The following is an 18020-nucleotide window of genomic DNA, read 5'->3' as shown; positions in this document are numbered from 1 at the left end:
CATTCACTGGATGGCTACGACCATACCTAAGTCAATTCATTGATCCTACCTAGATGGCTGCGTCCATACTATGGATCTAAATTATCATGTACTCTCTTATGGATGGCTGCGACCATACCACGTACATCATGTATTTGAGCTATCAATAGTATCTCTCAATGCAGGTTCTCGGCAGCAGCTATATGTGTTCTTGCAAAGCATTTCACCCCTCTCTCTCGCTCGGGCCTCATGCTTTGGGGGGCATCTATTACACAGTAATTTGTCACCGTTGGTCACCGTCCCTATCGCCCCGATTCCAGTACATTGGAGGATGCATTTCGGGACCTGTGAGCAGTGACATAGCCTAAAAACACTTGCACTATGTTCCCCTGAGTATGTACTTCATGTTCCCTCAAGACACCTTCTGCAAATTATCCCTGAAAAGTGCCCTTTTCCCATTGGCGTAGGTACCCAATGTCTGACCCGCGCCAATAACTCAGATCCTCAAAAAGGGGCGCGCCCATTGGCGCTCTGTCTTAGAACAATGCCCGCGCCAGTCGAGTTTAGTAATGTTTTTTGCCAAAAGCACGACTGTATGATTTTTCCTCCCAGATCATGAAGTCCTTTGAGGGAAAAATCCATCTGATAAAGCTCGAGAGTCATCATATCTATCCGCAGTAGCTTTTCATGGATGTTGCCATTCCATAATGGGTGTCCTGGTGCATTGAATCTTTCTCCCTTCTTCATCTATAAAAGCCTGTCCTCATGCATTAGACAAGCTAGTTCCAAGTTTATAAGTTCCAAGTTTATGAGTTCCGAAGTGCTGTAGTTTTGAGTTCTTGAGTTGTTGGAGTAATGCTAGAGAGGTTATGCTGCCGGGAGTCCGAGAGAGAGGAAGTCTACTGCAAGGCATATAGCTGCTCGCCCAGCCAGAGGAAAGGTTCAACGTCAGAACCTTGGTTGTAACTTTTCCTGTCTATTATTAATTAATGAACGACTGTTATTATAGTTCCAATCTCATTGTCTATTATAGTGATGTTGATTTATTTCCTTTCTGACTGAAATATAGTTGTGCCTTGGTGGATTTTATGCTTGTATCTGTTTCTTCCTTTGCATGTGCAGGTGTCCGTTTGCAAGGATAGCAAGGATTGTGACCTGCCGGAGCGAGGGAGCGGGAACACCAACTCTGCTTCGACTATAGCGTTGGATTCCAGGTTGGTCTTCTTAATTCACCTTTAATGTACAACTAGGAACTTGCGTGGCAGCGTGGATTGATTGTGGCTAGTTCTGTTTTAAGCTAGTGGGATTGCCTCTGTCCGCAGAGGGGATTTACCTAACCAACAATGAGTAAGGGTTGTGTTAGTGGAAGAGGGTGAAGATGCCTGTGAAGAGGAAGATAAAGAAGATGGTGGAGAGGGTGGAGGTTTACCTCCATTTCCATTACCTTCTCCTCCCGAAGAACCTTCTCCTTTGGGAGGTTTGGATCTTTCACCCTGCAGTTTGGTATTCCTCTCTTCATAGAGGAGCTTCACCATCTCTGTCATTTCAAAGAAAGCCTTCCTAAAGACCTACTCTTCCTCTGTCACGTTTGTAGTCTCTCCTTCATGAGACATACTCAATGGAGTCTCAACTACAACTTGAGGAAGAATTGGTGGTGGAGATTGTGGCAACCTTGCCTTCCTTCCCCTTGACCCAACTTCAGGGCTTTCAACCACCTTCCCTTCTCCTCTTTTGAGTTTTAACCTTATAAGCATGACATAAACTTGCAAACAGTTAAATCCTTCTTTCACAAATAAAACCAAGTTCTTTGATACCAAACATGATTTGATTAAGAAAATTAGTTTTTCTATGCTAAAATTCTCTTTCAGATTATATTAAATATGCTTGAGGAATTGTGTGATTGTTTGCAGTTTAAAACATGGGTTTTTGAGTGTTTTATGTAATTTTTATGAGCAAATTAACATAAACAAATGAATGAATAGCAACAAATGACAGACATAAACATCACCATAAACAATATCACAACAACACATGATGAAGGAGTTCACACCTTCTAGGCTACGTCTCCTTGGTCCAGCTTCCAATGGCTTGGCCCTCTCTATTATGCTAAAAAATGTGAATACATCAATTTACAATGCTTAGAATGCTTTGAAACATGTTCCAGTGGCTCTAGAATGCCCAAAAATACTCGTGTAGCCTCTTTCTTCTCCTAATTTGGTCAAAAAATTAAGAAGTTATGGCCTTTCCCAATATTTTGCTAATCGCATCGCAAATTCCCCAAAATCCGGCATCATCTTACAATTTTGTGCGCAAAGCATGCTATCGGAGTGAAAATTTCATTGAAAACCCGGAAATTGTTGGACAGTTAAGATGCCCACTAACGCTTAAGTTCCGAAAGTCGAGGCCACGTGGGGGGGCCACATGCTTGGGGCTAAGGCTAACGACCCGCCTCCACCAGCTGGGCCCCCACTCCTCCTCTGCAGTGGTCATATACTCGGTTATGTAACCTTGGCTGGTCATGTGTGTGGTTATAACCAACAACCCACCCTGTGGGCTGGCCCTACCCCCATATAGCGCAACAATAAAAATTATAAAGAACGCGTGATATTAGGGGTTAAGTAACACCACGATGGCATATTGGTAACGATTATGTATTATCGTTGGGAGGTTGTGGTTTCGACCCCCGCTGCATTTTCCAGGACTATAACAAAGCTTTTGGTAGCCCCTAGGCTACCATGTGGTGGCCTCCGGCTGGGCCACGTGTCAGCCTATGGTTGGCCACCCCACCAACCAATCAAAACCACTTAATTTCAACCAATAGATGAATGCCACTTGTCACCTGGTGATTCGTCGAGGAGTCCATTGACCAAGTCAACATCCACATACCCTACCTAGTGAGTGCAATGTCAGCAGTACGGACTGCTAACTAGGTTGTCCTTTTTTATATTATTTTAAATTTTCCTGTTTGGGAAAGTGAACAAAACTCGTTTTTGGAGTCATATAGAGTTCGTTTTGAATGAAACAAGTTGCAATAGATTTAGGATGATGAGCACTACATGGTTGTATAGGTTCTACACCACTATGACAACTTTGAATTTTGAGCTATTTTTTGAGCACCTTATCAAAGGAGGCGTTGGAAATAATAATAGGAACCATTGCCAGGGATTGAGAGCCAAGCCCTATTTGTTGTTAGAAGAAGGAGGAGTGAAGCTCTAGAAAGAGGCCTAAAGACCTAAAGTTAATATTCTAACTGGACCAAGATAGTAAGAGGCCTTAAGGATTAAGCCACATTTTAGAAAGAAAGGATCAAAAGGCCTCAAAGGTTTAAGAGAGATTTTGAAATTTTTGCCCAAATGTTGATCGATATTATGTTGATGGCCTCAGCCTTAGTTGCAGGAGGGCCAACGGGCCTCAGTCCAAGATCAAGGTGGTCGAGAAACCTCAGTTTTGAGGGCAGAAGAAGATCAAATTACCCTAGAACTGCGAAGAAGTCAGTGAAGTTATCTTTCTATCTAGTAAAAGGAGGTTTTGAATCTTTCTAAATGCCATAACTACATGTAGAGAGGTGTGGGTATCTGATCAGAAAATTAATCGACCATAAGAAGCATTCCCCAAATATTTTTCCATTTCTCATCTCTGGATAAAAATGAATGGATTTTGGAAGTTGTCTGATTTATAAAATGGATTACACAGTTATTTGAATGTAATGATGGTTTTTTCATTGACGTATGTACATTTTCTCTCTTCAGTTTTACTTTCTAAACTTACTATTAGTCCATGCTTTGCCCATTTTTTCTATCCTTTGAAAAAAATGGCTATGGATGGTTTGCTCTACAGATGAGTTAATTGTCAACTCAAGACAAAGTGAGATGTTTTCAAGAGAAAAGAACATGACATGAGGAATTCATTTGTCATGGTGATCATGTAGAACATACTAAGAAATTATGTTAGGTCTAGAACTCATGCATACACATGTAATTCCATTCCCACTACTAGATACATCCACTTTGAAACCCACATCCTCAACAAGTTGGAAAGGAGAGGCTGAAATTACATCATCATCCATGTTGTTGGGAAAAGTATCTATTCAGAATGCCCCTATCCCACTCTAAGGTGTGATAGTGCCTTAGCAACAAACAAGGAAACTTACTTGAGTATTCTTCTTTATGAAATGTAAATGAGGAGGAGGGATGTAACTAACCTGTGTCTTTCGCTAGTTTGTTGATCCAATCACTCCTCTCTTCAATAGCTCCCAGCTCCCTGCTCCCTTACCAGCCCAGCTTCACCGAATTCTGCAAGATCACAAGAGAGAGAAACTACACGAAGATACATATATACATTCATAAAAAGCTCAGGATCAGATTAAGCTAAACATGCAAATATAACAAAACATCATTGGCACACAGCATGTAGGAGAAACTCAAATAGTTTATTGATAGAATAAGAAAGTCCAAGAGGAGATACAACCAAGTGAGTCCCGATCCAGCATCTACCTCCCAGCAAAGGAATCCCTTCCTCTCCTCCAACAAAGCATAAATCACCCAATGTACTAAACTCAATATCAAACCAACAACAATTCTCTGCAAAGTACAAAATTCCAGCCCCCTGGATCTCTGGGTGAGAGACCCATATATAGATGTAAGCAGAGAGGATGAGTCAGCTTATGTTTTGACTTGTGGATTCTCTCTGTCAATTCTTGCTTCCACTTGGAGGTTGAGAGCCTCTTACTCATCACTAGTCGAATTCATTGAGGCAAGTGTCACTGGAGAAGATTCTTGGAAGCTTCCATGGTCTTTCCACCTCGTTGAATGAGCTTGCCATTTGTCATTTCCCGCTCAGCGCACCCTGGTAGTGCATTTAGGTGCGTTGCAACGCACCTAGCTAGTGTACTGGGGTGCATTGCAACGTAGGTAGCTAGTAGAGCATCTGAATTGATCTTGAATTGGCTGTTTCTGAGTGGTTTTTGGTGGAGAACTTCTGGGAGAAGCTGTCATTGGTTGACCTTGTTCCTTTAGGGGCAGGAACAACTCTTTTAGGGACTTTGGATCCCTTGGATTATGGAAATTTCATGCTCAATGTTGTAAGGCACAAAAATGTCTATAACAGTTGCCCCCTAAAGTATGAGGCCGTTTATCGGGTGAAATGATTTATTAGGAGGATCCGAAGTTCTTTCAATGCTGGGAGGAGACCTGTAATAAAATACAATACAATACATTATTTTTCATACTGTTTTCATGATCCAGCTGAGGCAGCATTCCCATGCTCAGCTTTATAAATTCATTTTTCTGTACATAGAACAGACAATCGTCTGGTGGTAGACTGATGATTTTGATGAAATCATCATCCTTTTGGTAGGATGATTATCTGTGCTGCAATGCTGTACATGTCAATGTCTTTATTTTTCTGAATATATATCGCAGCCCGGATGGATGAAACTAGATCCGGGGTCTTCAATCTCGTCTGATCTTCACTCTAAGTACAAGTCGATCCATGTGAGAAATGTTTTGAAGTCGAACATGGAAAGACATCGCTTGATTACCAGTCAATGATGAAAACTGTTAACAAGCGCGAGAGGAATCACCGATAATGATAATGACCCTCAAGGTACTGCAGTACAATTCACGTGGTGTGAATAAAGGACTTGGCGTCGAACACCACGCAAAATCTTTCGGTCGAAGGTCATTGATGTATACCTGTCGCCGGAAGTGAGAAACTTGCCATTGAGGCATGCAAGCTTCAAAGTACTGAAGGGGGTGTTCCTAGATCAACTTCTTGGATAATGAGCTGATGTCGACAAGAAGTGATCCGTCAAAGGAGGGCCTTGATGTATCCCACATCAGTGACACGGAATGGAGCAAATGATTTTGATGGAGGTGAAAATGATCTGATGATATATGGTTCAGGGTGGCGGTCATGAAAGAATGAAGGATAATGTATGGTAGTGGATGGGACACGGTTGACTTCTCTGGATGACTTCTCTTGAACATATCGGCGACACTTATGTGATGGATTGGTAGCATTTACCCCAAAGGTGGATGGTATGGCGAGACCATGGTGATGTGATCGGTGAATGAAACAACCCAACCCGACTCTGGCACGGAGTGGAAGTGTCATGTTCAAGAGCGACTTGCTACCAATAAAGGTTCTTTGAGTTTCTTCCCAATTTTTCCCTAGTCATTGCTGACCAGTACCTCCTTATTTTTTTCAAGCTTGAGGAGGATAACATATGCTTGTTCTATAATCAGGGAAAATTTTAAGAACCCCCCGTAAATTTATAAATATAATAAATGGGCGAATCTCCATGGTATATAGGAAAAATGGAAGGCAATTTTATCAATAATATAATATTTATATATAATTTTTTGGTGAATCTCTCACTAGGCATGGCGAATATTTTACTCAATTATAAAATCTTGTAAGATCTTGGCGAGTCTTTCACTAAATAATAAAACTTTGTAAAGTCCTAGTGAATCTTAGCATAGGCTACATGCTGGTTTAATTTCCCCATTTAAATAGGCTACATTCCAGGTGAATACCATGGGTCAATACCATGTGCCATTTTGGTGAATACCATGGGTCAATACCATGTGCCATTTTTATTTTTATTAATTCTAATATTAGGGTTAATAATGGTTTTTTGCATGGTATTAATAACAATCTAGTCCATGGTATTTGTCCCATAGTATTTTGGCCATAGGTTTCACCTAAATATAACCCATTTTTTGAGTGTTCGTAAATATAAGGTGACTTATGGAGTAGATATAAAAAAATGTTTTATTTGTTTACCATACCTCTCGTTTATTTATATTTTTATTAATTTACCATACCTCTTTTATAAATATGGTATTTGGCCCATAGGATTCACTTAAATAAAACCCTATTCTTGAAAATGGGCGAATGGATTCACTTAAATAAACCTATTCTTGAAAATGGGCGAATGGAAGGTTGTAAGTCCTAATTTCAAGGGCTAAATTTACCTTTTTTACCCTCTCCCTTAAAATAAGGTGGGCTATTTGAGGTGATTTGTAAAAATGTACTATGATACAAAATATTCGCCCACTAAAAATTTAAAACCTCTTAATTTCGCCAAAGGGCGAACATTCGCCCCTAAAATTATCCTTGTCTCTAATTTGCCCTTCGGGCAAACCCATCGCTATGTTTTAACGAGCCTAGCGATAGTGAAACTCGTTCTCGTCTAAAGACAAGTTTGTCGCTATTAATCTTTTTAATGAGTCTAACGACAAAGATAACTCGGTCCTTTTCATTTTTAGAGAGTCTGAAAAGGTACGTAAAGTTAACTCCGAAAGTCCTTTTTTGTCATCTAATCCCTTAAGTCCGAAAAAGTATAAAACAATACAGAAGGGATGAATTTTCGATAGTTTTAACAAGCCGAACAAAACAAGCGCTCGATCTTTTTGTGCAATAATCCCTCAGGTCCAAAAAGATTAAAATCTAGAGGAGGGATAGCTCTTCCGGTCGCTTTAACGAGCTGGAAGGCCAAAACTCGGCAATCTTTTCATATTTTACGAGTCAAATGAAAAGAGCTTAAAGAAGACTCGTCTTTTGAGGAACGAGTGATAAAATGGGTAGCAGCTGATTCCAGGTAAGGGTTGGAATTTTCCAAGCACGGCAGTGTCACAAGGATGGATAGTGAAATCACTCTTCGCAGCTGTTCCTCAAAATGGGTAAACAATCATATGGAGGTGAATGATCGGCCAATGGAAAAATGGAGGTGACGGTGCAAACATGACCAAGGCTTTAATGGCTGATAATGTTACATTCACGGTGGTTATTTACCAGAGGATAGTTCTTTTTTTAACGAGCTTAAACGCGGGTTGAAACACTTGCTCAATCTTATGTTTATTTTTAACGAGCATGAACTATGTGCTAAAACTGCTCGATAATCCAGTCATATGATAAGAATGTCTCATGTAAGATGCCATTTTTTATGGAGCTTGCGCCTTACAAAGCTATGCCCTGCATCCTTTCGTTATGCAAGTTCAGAAATGACTAATCCTACGAGTTTAAAGGGTTAGACCTACAGGTTTAAAGGGAGGACCTAAAAATTTAAAAAATAAATAGCCGCCCCTTGCTTGCACTTCAAAAGGTTTGCATGCCCCCAGGTATAAAACAGAGTTTCGAGGTCTCCCTCTATTCGAGCTGACAAAACATTTGTTTTATCAGGAAGGGTCACCCTTTATTCGAGCTGACAAAACATTTGTTTTATCAGGAAGGGTACTACCTCTTACAGGCTACCCAAAGATTGTTCTATTTACAGTGTAAACAAAACATTTCTTCGGCGATGTCTACCGAGATAAACAAAGGTGAGTGACAACGAGCGCCACACACATAACTTTAACAAGAGAATCTTATTCTAGAATAACCCCTCTTCCAAGACGGACGGGGTACAGACTAGTCATATTCTCCCGCGGAAACCTACCCTATACCCAAAGTTTTCCTGCCGAAGCAGACCAGGACGCATACCCCCTGGGTTCTAGTCATATCCCTCCGAATTACTCGCGCTCATCGGGAGGACGGACCGTGGGTTGAGACATTTCTTGCGTGAAGAGACCATTTAGGGATGGCATATGATTATTTGCGATGTGTGATCCGGGAAATGAAAGCTGGTCCACGAGCTTGACCACTCTTCCTTCGTGTGGAAAACACATTACTCTAAAGAGTGAGGAGACGATGGCTCCCATGAAATATATATAGTTTCGTCCAAGGAGTAGGTTATAATCCAAGGGTCCTTGAACGACCATCACGTTCATTTGAACGGTCTTCCCTTTCAATGTTATGGGCACAATGGGGAGGATCCCTAAGGGTCGATTGGTTCCTTTATCAAAGCCTGTCAGATTTCTCATTTCAAGCAAAAGCGATGGCGAACCAAGCGCTTTCCAAGCAGTAGAGGAAAGGATACTCACAGATGCCCCCTGATCAATGATGGTGCTAGCCATGACCATTCTATATATTTGGACGATAATTCTGAATTGTATGCTTGCTGGCAAACGGGGTCTGCCTAGTTGGTTCCAGTCGAAGGATACAACTAGGTTGCTCGGAGGTGGGACCGAGTAGACGGCCGGGTATCGCTCTGACGAACTTCCTTCCTGCGATAAAGGAATGGGTGGATTGCCCCCGTGTTCGTCGGAGTCTGTGTTGATGAAGAGAATTTGGATGGTGTCATCCTTATTCTCCTCAGTGACTGTATCATTCGAAGATAAAACCTCTGAAGGCAAGACCGGGTCAACTGTCGCCTCGACCTTTTGACTTTCGTTGGGTATGGATTCAGCTGGTTCATCTTCAATGACCGGCGCTTTAGCTGACCACTTGAGCGGGCCAGCTGGATTTTCAACTAACGAAGGACTCGGCAAGAGTTTTTTATATCTAGGAGGAAGTCGTAACGGTGAAACCGGACGATCACCCAAAACTCTTTTCGCTTCGTCTAAGAAGGGACAACGGTGGATGGCATGGTTGCCTTTGCACAGTCTACAGGGAGATCTAGCTCTCCCTTTTTGTCCAGGGACTTCACTTTCGCTAGTTGATGGTGTGCTTTCAACATGGCTATCAGAGGTTGACGCCACCGAATTGTGCAAACGGGGAGACCAGTCCCTTAGTATCCGAGGGATGCAAGGACAATCTCTGTGAAAGTGGTCTCCCTTGCATATGACACATGGCGATTTAGGCCTAGTCAGTGCTGTGTGTGGATTTTCGTTAGACGACACTCGTTTGCCCCCAGTCGCTTTTGGCTCCTTCTTCTTCTTCTCTTTCTTCTTCTTTTCCTTCTTCTCCTTAGGAACTTGGTTTTTTGTTTTACCAGTTCCGTCAAGCGAAGAGGAAGGGAGAGAGGAAGAATTAGAGGAAGTAGAAGGCTGGTGGGTAACTCTGGACTGGTCTAACTGTTGATTCGATTGTTCAGGAATAGTGGTGTTCTGAACGACATTGGTTGAGAAGAGCCAGACTGGCAAGCCAATTGTCAGTCCTGGAAGCGACAATGTGGCCATATGGGGCGCACCAACATCTCCCCAAGAGGAGAAGGGACTAGGATTTCCACCAAGGGGAATTCCTTGGTTGGTAGGCTCCATTTTCTCAACCTAAAGATCAACGCAGGAAAAAGGGTATGAATATTCCGTTTAAAATAAATTTTAACGACGCTTGGACACAACTTGCTTTTTCAATTTTAAAGAGTCGAGAAAAAGCAAAAGATGACTCTAGTCTCCTTCGATGTTTTAACGAGCACGAAGTGACAAATGCTCAGATGGATTTTTTCCGTTATAGAGTCTGAAAAAGGCCAAAAGGAACTGCTCTGGAGTTCTAGGTAGAGGGTGTGCCAAACTTTTCGCAAAACCGCAGAATACTTTTTAAGGTACGGGCGGCCAATCTTCCCGAATGCTGTGTTCAGTGCATTGCAATCAGTAGGGCGGCCGACACGGCTTCCTATGGATAAAGGTTTTATGCCTATAGGGGTATCCCAATATATACTCAACGGTACGTGGGAGCACAATCTGTACTGGCACTTATCGTCTCTCAGGAGGAATCACCCAACCATCAGTGAGGCGACCAGTGACCAGGTTTTACGACGCCGGAACCCGTCTCTAGCCTAGACCTCTATGTTGTGCGTTAAGTTACAAAGCGTTGTTAAGTTCATTCAATTTATTTTAGGTTGATCTTTCTTAGAAGTTTGCCTTTTTGGATCACCACGAGATGTATGATACAATTCCTAAATGTAGTCTAAAGATGATAAGCAAGCTTTTATATCTTTTCAACAATGAAAATCCTAGCTACAAGGGGAAAAGAAAGACACAAACTTTTCTCAAAGAGCAAAGAGCACACTGTAAATGCATTTTTCCTAAATCAAACCATACAAACTATCAATATGAAAATGCACAAATGCATGTATTTGTTTTTCACTTTCTTAATATTGATGCCTAAAAAGAAAGCTGTTGTACAAATTTGAATTCGATTTCAAGTGAAAACACAAACAAGTTTCTTTTTGAAATCAAAAAGACGATTACGACACTTTGTGATTTTGAAGTAAACACTTGTTTCGACACTAGAAATTCACAAATTCAAACCAAAAGACAAAAGTAAAAGCGTAATCAACTGTGAACAGTAAACAAACTCACTCCTAAGATCAAAACGACACTTACGATAGGTCTAGATCTAAGGGCGACAGTATGACTAGTTTACTTTTGTAATGGGAAACTGCAAATGATGTAACAAATACACAAAAACAAATACAATTTCTTTATACAATTGAGGCGGAATTAAGGCAAAGAAAAGGGGTTTCAGATAGGTACACACACTGATAACAAGCTGCAAAAAACAGAGACAAAACTGAGCAAAAGGAAGCAGGGAACCACAGCTGCACAAGGCAAAGGCTGATCAGCGTACCCCCAGCACAGAGAAACTGAATTGCAGTGCAGGTAGCCCTCTCGGGACCTGTGTTGAAATGCAGAACCTCTTCACAGAACCTGTGCTGAAGCAGAAACGAGAATTGTCTCTGGGTTCTGGGTCACGGTTTGCAGTTTAATCTACAGTTTTTGGCCGGATAAAAGCTATCAATTAGGTACAATTAGGAGGATGATTTAAAGGAGGACTAAGATCTATCACAAAGGGCTGTTAGAGCACTTGTGGATCAGCTGTTCAGATCATAAACAGGCCCAGTGAGTGGACTAGAGTGGCAGATCTCTACTTTGCATTTGTAAATGGCAAATGCAGTTCGATTCGGCACTCCTGAGTTTATGAGAAGAAAAACAATAGAAACACAAATAAACTAACTAGATACGATCCCCAGTGGAGTCGCCAATTTGTTGTTGGGAAAAGTATCTATTCAGAACGCCCCTATCCCACTCTAAGGTGTGATAGTGCCTTAGCAACAAACAAGGAAACTTACTTGAGTATTCTTCTTTATGAAATGTAAATGAGGAGGAGGGATGTAACTAACCTGTGTCTTTCGCTAGTTTGTTGATCCAATCACTCCTCTCTTCAATAGCTCCCAGCTCCCTGCTCCCTTACCGGCCCAGCTTCACCGAATTCCTGCAAGATCACAAGAGAGAGAAACTACACGAAGATACAGATATACATTCATAAAAAGCTCAGGATCAGATTAAGCTAAACATGCAAATATAACAAAACATCATTGGTACACAGCATGTAGGAGAAACTCAAATAGTTTATTGATAGAATAAGAAAGTCCAAGAGGAGATACAACCAAGTGAGTCCCGATCCAGCATCTACCTCCCAGCAAAGGAAGCCCTTCCTCTCCTCCAAAAAAGCATAAATCACCCAATGTACTAAACTCAATCTCAAACCAACAGCAATTCTCTGCAAAGTACAAAATTCCAGCCCCCTGGATCTCTGGGTGAGAGACCCATATATAGATGTAAGCAGAGAGGATGAGTCAACTTATGTTTTGACTTGTGGCTTCTCTCTGTCAGTTCTTGCTTCCACTTGGAGGTTGAGAGCCTCTTACTCATCACTAGTCGAATTCATTGAGGCAAGTGTCACTGGAGGAGATTCTTGGAAGCTTCCATGGTCTTTCCACCTCGTTGAATGAGCTTGCCATTTGTCATTTCCCGCTCAGCGCACCCTGGTAGTGCATTTAGGTCCATTGCAATGCACCTAGCTAGTGTACTGGGGTGCATTGCAACGCAGAAAGCTAGTAGAGCATCTGAATTGATCCTGAATTGACTGTTTCTGAGTGGTTTTTGGTGGAGAACTTCTGGGAGAAGCTGTCATTGGTTGACCTTGTTCCTTTAGGGGCAGGAACAACTCTTTTAGGGACTTTGGATCCCTTGGATTATGGACATTTCATGCTCAATGCTGTAAGGCACAAAAATGTAACAATCCACCACACTTTGCAGGTCACCCCAGTTTCTTTCCATAGAAAGAGGAGAAATTGGGAAGATAAATTTACTCATTGAGTTGTTCAGGGAGGGATCTACAACTAGATCAATTGTGTACTCAATAATAAATTCACCCTCCTGTATGAATTCCAAAGTATGAACTACCCAATCCTTATAGGGAGTTTTGAATATCTCGATCTGATGCTTCAACTAGTGTGAGAATCCTTATTATTGCAAGTTGGTGGGTATCTACATTTAGTACCACACTCATACACTACTGATTTAACTTTAACAAGTGTTCCACTGGCTCTGTAAGGACATTATCCTCCATTTCTTCTAGCACAAAGACAATTCCCAACATCCATACATCCTCTAATAAAACAGCATCCTTCATGTAATTCTGGTTTCGATAACCAATCCAGATATTGCACAGTAAGGAGGTATTTGAAATCATCAAGAATTTGGACATTATCTACAGAATTCACGATAGGTATAGGAAATTTGTGTTGTCCATCCCCAATGTCTTCCTTGATTACACTTGCTTTCTTACCATGTGAACTTCCCCTGAACCAGAATATGTAAGAAACTAGAGGAGGTTGATCTTGCTTCCTTCTTAGTTTGAATTTATACACTAGAAATCCTCCTCGTCCATTTTCTGACCAGGATTTCTCTACATTGTAGAGTCCATCATATCTATACCCACAAGGAAATTCCTCACATGATCATATTAATCTAACAAGTTGTTTCTTCATACAATTACACTTGGGGCTTCATTCCCTCAAGTGAGCTCCTGATCATAAATTTGCTTCTTTCTCTTGTCATGATCATTTCCACCTTGGCCTGAGTATATTATCACATCTCCGTTGTCAATGTTGTCTTCATAACCATCAGAAAGGACAATATTGGTAGTACATGGGCTTCACTCAATGAGCGTTTGACATATCACGTACGTTCATGCCATATTAAACAATACCCTTAATTTGACTACATATTGGAAAATAACTCTAAAAATCACATTATTTAACCCCCTACCAATACGAACCCAATACATATTCCCAATTTAAAAAGCCCCTAATTTCACTAGATATTGTATGTATCCATTTTTTCACTAACATTTTTAATATCCCTTTATATTTTTTCATTAACTTTGAGCTCCATTTTTTGTACCTGCCAATATAAAAACCCTTTACCCCCTATATACTGCCCAATATATTATGTCATTTTTTCCTCAATATATATCCCCCAATATGAACCTACGTGGTATGGTATTACTCCCCCAGTGAAGCCCCTGTGGTTGGTAGCAAGTGGCACCATCTAGCCTATTTCTTCAGGCTTTAGATAATATATACCTTCCTGAAAAAGTCCATGCAAATCTATATTACTTAGTAGCCTTTGAGACTGGAACAAATATCCTACTTCTATTCCAAGAACATATCCTACATAATTCTTGCGAAAATTTTGCCAAAGAGGTTTCAACCTATTTGGTGCCTCGTGGAATACCTTTTTGGTTTTTGGGTCATCCTCTGGTTCCATAGTTTCTTGTTTCTGGACCAAAGTGTGGAATATTGACACCAATGAACTTCTTTCTTGGGCCTCTTTGTGGGAGACACTTTTAAGCTCTTTCGAGTCCTTTGGCTGATTTCTTCTTTTTTTTCTTGCACTGTAGCTAAATTTGTTTTGGCCAAACTAGAGCATGCCTAGTGTTTGGTCTCTTGAAATTCAAAGTCCAATTCTTTGCCACCAACATGATTAGGAATGCACTCTAATGGTTTGTTTGATATCGGATTCACCTGTTCTCTCTGATAGTCTAGATATCCATGTTTCCTCTTTCTTGCAATCTTGGTTCCTTCGGCCCCACCTTTAACAACATAGCGTCTAATAGGTCATTCAAACGAAATGGGCTTGACGTAAAATACCTATAGATTAACCATTGAAGTAAGATGTGGGGATCTTAGGGTCTCGTTGCGATGGTTTTATGTCCACTCTGTTAAGTGGGCCATGGCTTGAGAAGAGCTCGAAAAAATATGGGCAAAAGTTCTCCCAAGATATTAGTTGTCGCATTAAAAAATGCAGAATGGGGAGAGAAATAAGAAAGGGCAATAAATACACAACAATATAAATGGTTAATAAGATACCTTTTAAAAGGCCCTCAAATACTCAAAATGGAGCCACAAATACTCAAACTGGAGCCACAAGTTCCCTTGAGAATCTATCAAATCATAGGTTTCTTGGACATATTTGCCACTGCAAAGTATAGGCACAACATAAAGAATCCTCGTTCTATTCCCATTTAAATCAACATCATTAGAGACCCTATTTATATAAGTCACTACTTGCAATCCCTATCCAATCCACATCCGCACCCCACATATTTGCCACTGCAAAGTATAGGCACAACATAAAGAAACCTCGTTCTATTCCCATTTAAATCAATATCTTTAGAGACCCTATTTATATAAGGCACTACTTGCAATCCCTATCCAATCCACATGCGCACCCCACTTCTCATATTGACTAAAACACCATCACCACACAAAGTTTACAAAGAAAACCACTCCCGCCGGCTGGTAATGCCAAAAGACTAAAACCAAGACAATCTAAAAAATGTTTCAATGACCACAAAATGACTATATTTGTTTCTCATACATACACACTGTATTTGTTCTCTACACATTTTGAAACAAATAGCGCACCATTCAACAAAATATCAAAAACCCAAGTGACTATACCTTAAGTCTGCATTCCTGATATCTTGAATTTGCACAGTGGGTTTCTCATACAACGCGTAGAGCTCCGCTTGACATGTTCAGTTATCTTTCCAATGGCCTTCGATGCAAATGATTGCAAAAAATCTGATATCAACTTCCCACATGAAAAAAAGTCTTAAATCTAGTTGCACCTAGTCTGACGGCACTCAAATCCACCTTTTCAATCTGTTTCGATGACCAACAACAGGAGATAAAATCGTAATAAAATGTCAGAGATCAACGACAAGAAAAAACAATTTGCTGACAAGTTCTCAAAACTCATGAAATTATGAATACAAAATTTGTTACAATTTCACGAGCATCATGGAATTGTGAGTATAGAATTTGTGATTAGCCCGCCATCATATCAAATCATTTCCTTTTGATGTTTATATGAAGTACTTTCTTGCTTATCGAAGACATGATAAAAAAGTAGGTTATTTGTGAGATTTTTTTACCACGGAAAAAAGAAAATTAATAACGAACAAGGAGGAACAAGGAGGCTAATGCATTACCGACACGAATTTGACAAGATTCATCATAGTTGTAAACAGGATGTGGCTAATGCATTACCGACAAGAATTTGACCAGATTCATCATAGTTGTAAACAGGATGTATCATACATGTGATGGATATTAAATTGTTGCAGCTTTAGTTATAGGATGGTTGACATGCTCTTCTGCAGATTTCTTATGCACATAGACTCTGGCAACAAATTGTCCAATAGTTGCAATTGTAGTTTGTTGGAAGAAGCACAATCGTTTAACATTGCATCTGATGGTATAGAGACTCATACACCATGATAACTAGAGAAATTGTTTTAAAAAAGAAACATCTTAGGCCGTATATATATAAAATATTCCACTTCAAGACTACTTGCATGTCTACTTTCTACTTTCTAACTATTGTACTCCTCATGTTTACAACTTTTACAAAATTCCAATAAATAAAAAGCATATATATATATATATATATATATATATATATATATATATATGGATTTAGCTATAAACAACGAATATGCATACAACGAACATGCATTGCAAATTGAAAACCCTTTTATAATGTTTTATAATGAAGAGGCATACTGACCACAGAAATAAAAACTACAACGATGATCTTGTCAAGACTGTACACGTTCCATAATTAAAAAATTGCATACAGTTTATTCAAACCATAGGTTTTTCTTTAGGATCGAATATTCTTATTGCAATATTAGAGACATAGTTGTATCTCAACATGAATAAAGTCTTCGGCAACGTGTGCTCTTTATCGTTCACCAGAGGCACCTTTTGAGGATGGAACTGCATTTCTTTGTAATAGATTAAACTCTTAGAACTCATGTATTACATTCTGTGATGATTTGTTTGGGACTAACATGGATTACACACTATCAAACTGCAAAAATGATGGCCAGTAGCATGCTCATGTTCAATAAATAAAGCTACTTATAATCGTCAAAAAGTAATTGATCTCTATTCATTTGGAATTATATCTGATACTTACAAACAATATAATAGAAGGAAAAGTATTCACTTTATAAACAATTCTGACTGTCGGCTGGATTGTTTACACTATTCCGTTTTATGACGAGGATTATGCAGTAGGTCCATACTCAAAATAAATGCAGTTTTCATATATTCGTCTCAGTGATGTTCTTACCTTGCAATGTGTGGTGGAAATATGAGCACATCGAGCGTTGACTGTGCTACAGTCCGATGAGATCTCATGGACACCATATGATTGCTCTAAGATTCCCTTTATGATACCATAATTTTGGCTTCATAATTAATAAAGACATTTCTCGGTGTCCTGAAAGTGGACAGGGTTGCTTTTAATACTTGGAATCATAATGATGATGCATATTTTAAATCTTGCACGGGCTATTTGACAACGTTTAGTATGTATTCATTCGTTGCTCTTTATAACACTCATCCTTCCTTTCTCTTCTTTCCATCGATCAAATACACGTATGAGTCCATGTACTCTGGTCAGGGCATTGCCAAAGGGTAATGCAGAGAGAGTGCACCCTTTTGTTAACATAGCAGAAGAGGAAAACTCCATAGGAGCAATGGAGTCAGCTGATTATTTCAGCAACCCTTCTGCTAAATTGTTGACTGCTTCTCTGGATGTCATGATCTCTGCATATTCCAACGTTCACTTTCTCGCTAATTCCAATTCCAAGTGGGTTAACGATGGACTGGAAGACACAGTGAAGCTTCTTGATATGTGCAACGCTGTTAGCGATAACATTTCTGAGGTGAAACGTTATGGGAATTTGCTTCAAACCGCCATTCATCCTTTGGATCATGCAGGAATGGACAACATCAAGATGAGTCAGACACCGCTTCTGATGAGAGCAACAAATTTGTTGACCGATTGCAGACGTGCCGTTATCAATGTTAATGCTAAACCCATCACCAATACGTCAAGATCGAAAGGAATGGT

The 18020-nt window shown here is 40.1% G+C and overlaps 1 pseudogene; it reads right to left on the bottom strand.

Annotated features, from left to right (window-relative positions):
- The window catches only part of LOC149186397 (beta-amylase 1, chloroplastic-like), a 33300-nt pseudogene extending 15998 nt beyond the window's left edge, over positions 1-17302 (bottom strand).
- Positions 17303-18020: the final 718 nt, after the last annotated feature.

Source organism: Pinus tabuliformis, chromosome 3_1, assembly GCF_031772625.1.
Source record: "Pinus tabuliformis cultivar Carrire ecotype Pingquan chromosome 3_1, CPIR1, whole genome shotgun sequence".
Classification (NCBI taxonomy): Eukaryota; Viridiplantae; Streptophyta; class Pinopsida; order Pinales; family Pinaceae; genus Pinus; species Pinus tabuliformis.
Note: the sequence above shows the minus strand (reverse complement) of the source record. Positions and strands in the feature narration are given on the sequence as shown.